This window comes from Vulpes vulpes, chromosome 16 (assembly GCF_048418805.1).
Source record: "Vulpes vulpes isolate BD-2025 chromosome 16, VulVul3, whole genome shotgun sequence".
Taxonomy (NCBI): domain Eukaryota; kingdom Metazoa; phylum Chordata; class Mammalia; order Carnivora; family Canidae; genus Vulpes; species Vulpes vulpes.
The window spans coordinates 22046934-22055609 of record NC_132795.1 but is presented as its reverse complement, the minus strand read 5'-3'; positions in this window follow the sequence as shown (position 1 = coordinate 22055609).

The following is an 8676-nucleotide window of genomic DNA, read 5'->3' as shown; positions in this document are numbered from 1 at the left end:
AGTTTAATACCTGACTGAGGCATTAGGACTTTCAATTCCCTGTGGAAATTACAGTCCTCCATCTTTTGTCTTAGAGCAGCTTGTCTACAGCAGTAGGGATATATGGCATCCAGCAAAGTCATGATGTTTGAAAAGCAGGAGGATTAGGAAGTGCTCAGTTTGCACATCTGATGATGTGCTATCTGTTCTCTCTTGTAGGTACCCAGAGGGCAAGGTCTACACCCACTTTGTTAGGATAATCCATGGTATAGAGCCAGTGGCCTGTGGATGCTAAATAAATACTGTCAGATAAAGTGATGATGGGTAACTGTCGCTGATGTTGTTACCACTTGCTAAAGAATGAGACTACACTTATGCTTTCAGTAATTACCTCCTATGCCAAATCGTTCCCATATGGACCCAAACATGGCCACATTAAGCTGGATTCACATGATAGCAGTGATTACTTAATTATTCTACTGTGAGCTAAGGCCAGTTTGCAAAAGAAGCAACTTTCACAACTCACTAGACAAACCTTTGGTCAGCTGAGGGCATGACCATCACCCAGGAAGTGGAGATTGAGGTGGGAGTGGGATGCAGCAATTTTTCCTGAAGACAGATGGCGCTGTAAACTGCCCTGCTTTCCAGAGCTATGGCACCTAATGTCTTTTCAATAAAGCAGTTCTCTCCCTAGCCACCTCCAGTATGTAACCTGAAATAAAGTATGCACTAACATGCACTAAGTCAATAGCATTTTTTTACCGAATTCTGTGCAACTTCAAAGAAAGACTCTGAAGGTATGGGTGGCGATAAGGCACATACTGCCACAGCCTGCGACGTGCTCAGCAGGCCACAGCCCTCCCCTCTTCTCCTCCGTGGATACTGGCAATTTCCAAATTCTCAGGATTAATGACCTACAATGTTGAATAAGAACATTTTTTCTGAGTCTCAGATTAGATGTCAATTTAGTTGACGGGGAAAGAGGGGCTGGGAGGAGGGCAAACTTTGGAGAATATCAAAGTCACTTATAATCTTTAAGGAATATTTCACTTTTAAGCATGAGGATACATGCAATTTCTTTCTAAAAATTATTTATTTGGTAAAGAACAACTTTTGAGAAAATGTATATAATTTTAAAAATGTGGTTTAAGACTGGTGGCATATCTAGGAGCAGATCTCAACTATAAAAGATGGTTTACTTAAGCGTCTCCACCAACAGACAAAGGTCTCTGTGGTTTTCTTTTTTTCCACTGAGTCTGTAATCTTTTATGATGATCACTTCATTAAACCTTAGCACATGGTGGAGCTGATGCTTCCTCCATGTTGGTTTTGCTTCCCCTTCCTCTAGACTGATCTTGATTTGACTGAAACAATGTGCAGTCAAAATAATAACCTGAACATGGGAAACCTTGTATTCTAGAATGTGATATTATCAGCTTCAGCAATCTATAATGGAGTCACTAATACAAGGAGAAACACCCACCTGGAGGCCTATCACCGTAGGAAATACTCAGCTGACACTGATCACCATTTTTGTGCCTTTGGTGACAGGATTTTGAAATAGAGCCTTAGAATGGATAAAAGTACCTTTCTCCAGATACTCTACTACCTCAAGAACCCCGTAAGACGCTCTCCTCCCCAGTACATGTGTACTTCAGCTTTCTACCTTTACTTTGGGCCACCTACCCATGCTACATCACATTCATGTGACTGCACGAGTTTTTCTGAGCCAAAAGTCTCCCTGAATTTACAGGTAGCTCCATTCTACTATGTGGCTGATCAGGGTTCGAGTCTTGCTCATGCATGCACATATAAGCGGGGGGGGGGGGGGGAATGAAAGCAACTCTCTAAGTAATCCAGTTGAGCTGCAAACAGTTTATATAACTCAGTCAATGAGTGTTTTTAAAATACTATATTTCTAATTCAATGTTGCTGGAATACAGAACCCTGTTTCTGTGCCCAAGAGCTTTTAATATTAGCCAGATGCAAAATACAACCTCACAAATACAAAAGGGACAATACAACAACTTATATTAAAATATAGTGCAGTAGAAGTTCAGAGAAAGAAGAGCTAGGACGTGAAAGATAAACCAACTGAAGCAATCAAAGGCTCTCCTTGACCTGGTGTGTTCGTGGAAAGCTCTAGGCTCCTGTTTACTTCATATGTGAGAAAGATCTAACTGAAGTCTTAGTTTGCAGCATGAATAGTTATGAAACATAAATTCCACATTTTACTTAGTAGACCACTGGGAAAATTTCAGTGAATGACTGAAAACTAATGTGGGGCATGCCAGGATAGGTGGGGAAGTATCCCAAGCTCACTGCAAACCCCAGAAGGAAGCCAGTGGGCTATCTCCACCATTCATCATGAGTGTGAACAGAGATATGACCACGTTGGTAAAAACCAATTGGTTTTCTAAAAGGAACTCTCTGGTAGTGAAATTTATTTTTCTTTGTCATGTGCTATGAATAAAATGATACTCGTATCACTGCATGGTTCAAATTATTTCCTGGAGTGCTGTTGAGCTTGGGAACTCAGTGATCCCAATTTTAAAATAATTCTTGAGGGTAAGGGGCAAAAGAAGTTGGCACTGAACAGTGAAGCATTTCATCACCTAAGCTCCCCTACCTTCTATCCCTTAAAAGAAAGAAAAAAACCTTCTTTATATTTTAGGTACAAAAATTCTCTTACTTTAGCCTGAGATTGAGTTTCATCATTCCATAGGTTCAGTTAACACACTCCAAATGAAAGAATACAAACAGACATTTGATAAGCTATCTACCATGTATCAAGTACATGCAAGTTGATTAGAAGAATATATTCCGAAATGATTGACACTTTTTTGACAATACTAATTTATTACCTGCCAAGCTGAAGGTACGCTTTTGATATACAGAAGTGAAAAAGCATTGAAATAAAACTAAGTTAAAACAGGAGTCATGCTGTTCCAAATAGATCCCAGATGACTATGAAAAACTTATTTGTCTGGAGAATAATAATTAGATAAGTAATACATGTTATTACATAGATGACAAACTTCAATGCAGTATATTATGTAAGTGCTCCTACCTTATTAAAATAAATTTGAAAAAACACCAAACCCAGTAACTCAAATGGAATACAAATTTGGAATCATAAATTTGGGGAGCAATAGATCGCAAAAGTTTGGTAAGTAGCATTAAGAATAGGACTTATTTCCTATAAGTCAGTGGGTTTACCTCTGTGTTTTGGACCCATACATTAGAGGAAATGTGTTATAATTGGTTCACTTTGGGTTAAATGACTGATATTTTTAACATATGAAACCTGTTATTTTGTAGCTGAGGTTTATCCTGCTTTCCTATAGCTTCACAAACTTTCCATTTTAAATTATAGAACTTCCATGCTAATTATAAACTTTTATCTTTAAAAGTAGTGCTGCCTTTTAATCATTTGCTGTAGTTGAACCCTATAGAAGATGGTACTGTTCTTAATTTTGGCCAAAAAAGATTGTATTCGTCTAGCAGAAGCTCAAAGTCTTAATAATACTCTAGGAAGCCTTGGTCAAAGGCAGAATTTAATGCAAAGCAAAATGTTCAAACACAAGAATGTATACTTACAACATACAAATGTTTATGTTAGCAGAGGACATAACGGTTCTTATTTTTTTTTAACCTGTGGAATATACTGAGTGTTATTTCTCCCTTTATCAAAATTAGTCACAGCTGGGTTGGCTCAGGTAATGGATAAAGCTGTAGTCCACTCATGGTGAGCCAGTTTGCATTATTCTCTTCTCTGTCATCTCTAGCTGTGCTCTAAGCTTGAAAATCTGTGCCCCTCGAGATGAAGGGTAGAGTGGCTAAGTGCAGATCCCTCTCCAGAGGGGCCTAGACTGCTAAATATACATGGCCCAGGGATCCTTGTTCAGTAGCCTTAACCTCAAGTGATAAAGAAACACAGGAGTGGATGGGCTGTGGAAGACGACATTAACACTGGTCGTTAAGTACCAACCAGTGTAAACAGCAGCAATAATAGTAACTATGACTTATTTAGTGCTGCTTAGGACCAGGTATTGTGCCACATACTTCCTCCCTCTGTGTGATGTGCTTGGTCTATATTTTACACAGGCTCAAAGAGTCTATATAATTTATGCAGTAATAGTAATGGGCCTATGGTTTGGAGTAGGCATGTGTCATCCCAAGGCCCAGGCTTATAATCCAGAGGCTTTCAAACCTTGATCTGCAGACCAAGAAGATCAGAGTCACCTAAGAAGTTTCTTATAAGCATATTATTTGGCCACAAGAGCCAAAGAATTTGATTCTGTGAATTCAGGGGTAACCGGGGAGTTTGGTGTCTCTTTCTTTTTCTCTACCTTTTCTCTAAGGGATCCTGACCCCGATCCAGGCTTGAAAACATTGCTCTCACCAGTACCTCCCAACCTTATTCATATCAAATCACATTAATAATGATACTATCTCTACGGTTTATAGGGAGTAGTGGACAAAGCTGCTGTCAGACAGAAGTGATGGGTGTGGGTCTAGCCAGTGCTGATCCTACTCAGGCCTGAGGGGTCAAAATTCCAACACACAGGTAAGCCAGTCCTAGAATACTAGTGGGACTGGTGGTGCCTCAGTTAGGATTCCCTGATCTAAAACCCAAAGCCAGGCTGTGAGAGCCCTACACTGCTCAGTGGTTTAATACCATTATATAGAGAGAAACACTTGTATGAGAAACCAAAAGAACCCAACTTCTGAAATGGCTTCACAGTTTCTAAGTCTCTGACCCACCCTCCAGGAAAGGCTGTTGTACTGAGAGGTATATTACTCATTGTTCCGTGTTTTGAGAAATGAGTTACCTTTTAGAGAAAACATAAGGAGCTCAGGCTTAGAAGTGGGACGCTAGAGAAGAGAAGGGAGAGAATTTTTCATCATTTGTTCCATGAAGGTGACTTTTCTAATTTGATAATAAAAAGAATTAGCATAAGCTACCAAATACTCAACAGATGGATGGGTTTCTTTAACTTCTTTCTAATGTATAGGCAGGATCGGGCAAGGGTCTACCTAAAGGCACTCTTAGGCAACTTTGCTCATAGATTTTAAATCTGGGTTTGCATTCTGAGTCTGTGACTCACCAGCTTTATGACCTTGAGCAAAAGATGTAACCTCTCTAACCTAATCATATGCACCTCCTGTGAGGACTAAATGAGATAGTATGTTGCACAGCAAGCAGCCTTTAAATACTGGCCTCATTATCCCAATCACATTCATTGTGAATGCGTGATAGCCTGTATAGTGACACAGGCACGAAGGATCCCCCCCACCTCTCTGTATTGCTAGGATCATGCTGTGAGCAATTAGCTGTGGTTGGTTTCTTCCATTCTGAATAATGAGGTGCAAGCTATATCACCATAGCACCATTCATGAAGTGCCCAAGCTGGAAATCTTGGAGTCACCATGATTCCTCCTGCCTAGGCATGCCGGAAGTCTTCCAGTTCCACTACTGCAACATTATGTACAATAGCTAAGCTCTGAAAACAACCTAAGTGCCCACTGATAGATGAATGGGTGGGGAAGATTATATATATATATAAAGATTTTATAAATAAAGTTTATTTATTATTTTAAATAAATAAAAATATAGTGTGTGTCTCTGTGTGTGTGTGTGTGTATATATATATATATATATAGTGTGTGTGTGTGTGTGTGTGTGTGTATGCACAATGGATGGTGGGTGAAATAGATAAATGGGATTAACAGGTACAAACCTATAGTTAAAAGGGATAAAAAATACAGCATAGGGAATACAGTCAATAATAACATTGTATGGTGACCACACTTATCCTGGTGAGCATTTCACAATGCATATGATTGTGAAACCACTATGCTATACACCTGAAACTAATATAATATTTTATGTCAACTATACTTCAATAAAAATAGATGAAAAAATACTCACTAATGTTCCTTTAGCCTAGAACACTCTATTTCCCATCTCGTTCTATTCTTTCTCCCAAAGATGCCAATTCCTTTGTAAAGACCTCCCTGATGCTAAAGTGTGGCTCCGTGGTCCTTCTGCAGCTTTCACAGCACCCTATATATCCAATTTCTTAACACCCACTGCACTGCATCATAATTGCTTGCTTCCTGGTCTAGATGGAGCTGCTAGTATCACAAACGCTATGAAGCAAGGATCTTGTTTTCCTGTTTGTTATCTCCCTAACACAGAACACAGTGGCTGCCGTGTAGCAGTGATGGGCAATTATTTGTTGAATGAGAGATTTAACTATGGCATCTTTCCCTGTTTCAAATAAGAAATGTCATAAGTAATTAGAACTCCTTTCTTATTTAACCAGGACCTATGCAGTGCTCTCAAGTCAACCCTCTGTGTTCACCTTAAGAAAGAGGGGCTGCCTTTAAATTGTTGGCTCCTAGGGATGCCTGGGTGGCTGAGCGGTTGAGCGTCTGCCTTTGGCTCAGGCCGTGATCCTGGAGACCCAGCATCGAGTCCCATGTCAGGCTCCCTACAGGAAGCCTGCTTCTCCCTCTGCCTGTGTCTCTGCCTCTCTGTCTCTCTGTTTCTCACAAATAAATAAAATCTAAAAAAAAAAAAAATTGTTGGCTCCCAGCTCAGGACTACACAGGAGGGAGAGGCAGCATGGTGGAAAGGAAAGGATATGAGGTGAGAACCACAAGACATGGGTCTAATTGCCTATATCCTCTGAAAACATTTTAGGCATTCAAGCTCAGTTTTTCGTCTATTAAAGGAGAAAGGTTAGACAAAAAGACCTTTCCTAGCTCTAAAATTCTATATCAGAAAAAGCACATTCCAGGCTTGGAAGCAACATCAGTGCCATTCTGCCTTTGGTTGATACTGAATTCCTTTATTTAGGGCCATGAGGATAAAGTGCCCACCCCAGGCTTTTCCAAATACACATCCTCAAGCTTTTTTGTCACTCTTTTCTCTGTAAGCACCATGTAAAGAGCTTTGCATAAACTATTCAGTAAATGTTCACTTGAATAAAGTGGGGCTGTTTTACTTACCTTAATAAATAGAGAAGAAAATTTTTAGTGAAAATTTTTTCTAATGGTTTGAGGCTCAGCATTCAGATCAAAGGAAATTAAAAAGTTGGTGATATAAGGAATAATGAGTAAGCCAGAGTATTCAGTAATTTCCTCACGACACTGGGAAAATTCCTAAGAAAACTTAGAGTACATACTACAGGACTTTAAAGGAATGAAATTATCCTTCCTGCACAATCTTTTTCTTTTTTTTTTTTTAAGGTTTTATTTATTTATTCATGAGAGACACAGAGAAAGAGAGGCAGAAACACAGGCAGAGGGAGAAGCAGGCTCCATGCAGGGAGCCTGATGTGGGACTCGATCCTGGGTCTCCAGGATCACACCCTGAGCTGAAGACAGATGCTCAACTGCTGAGCCACCCAGGCAACCTGTGCACAATCCTTTTCATTTAAATATATCCATGTTTCCTGCCATCCATGATCAGAAGCTGGAGGTCATCCCAGATGTCTACCCTCTTCTTCCTTTTTTTAAAAATCATCCATATATTAACTATGTATTTAGCACATATTTTGTGCCAGATAGTATGTTTGGACTACAGGAAAAAAAGAACAAAGACATAGCTATGATTTCAAGGTTGTCTCACTCAGTTTCGATTGACAGAAAAGTCAAGGTTATACAAGATCTTCTGCAGATGCCTTCATTTTTTGGTCTATCACACTCAATAAGTCACTGATCATTCTCACTTGATCAACAGAAAGAGTCTCCTAATATGTCCCTTGGCTTATAACCCCATCCATCCCTAGGATAATTTTTTTTTGAAGATTTGTCTATTTATGAGAGAGATAGAGAAAGCATGAGCAGGAGGGACAGAAGGAGAGGGACAAAGAATCTCAAGCAGACTCCACACTGACTGTGGATCCAGTTGTTGGAGCTCGATCTCATGACCATGAGATTACCATCCAATCTGAAACCAAAGTCAGATACTTAACTGACTGCCACCCAGGAATCCCACCTCCAGGACAATTTTCATGTTTTCTGGAAGGCAATCTGGCAATATGTATCAAAGTCATTGTAATAATTCCCAATCCTTCAACCAGCAATTAAACTTTTAGGAATGTATCTTAAGAACTTAATCAGATGTGGGCACAAAGATATAGATACACAATGATGTTTCATGGCTATTGTTCATGATAGCAAAACGCATGGAAATAATATATATATCCAATAGTTGTTTCTCAGTTGGAATACTTCTACATGATGGAATGCTATGCACTTGTTAAAAATCATTTTGTAGAAGAAAACTCATTGTTCAGCAAAAAAAAACAGGTGATTAAACAGCAAGTATAGTAAGCCATTTAAAGTATATATGTGTATATATACCATATGTATATAAACATATACCCATACAGGTAGATATATCCTATGTTATACACATATGTAGAAGAGTGATCAGAAAAATCTATACAAAAATGTTAACAACAGTTATCTCTGAGTTGTGGGAGTATTCATATTTTGGGATTTCCATTATATGCATTTAATATGCTTTATTTTATAACAGAAAAATATTAAAATGTAACCACACAAATCTAATTATGTCAATGCTTCAAGTGATCCATCAGCTCAAAAGGCAAAGTCCTGACATGGCAGCCCAGAGCCCTCCCATCCTAACTCCTGTCTCACCTCTGCCTCCTTCCATTC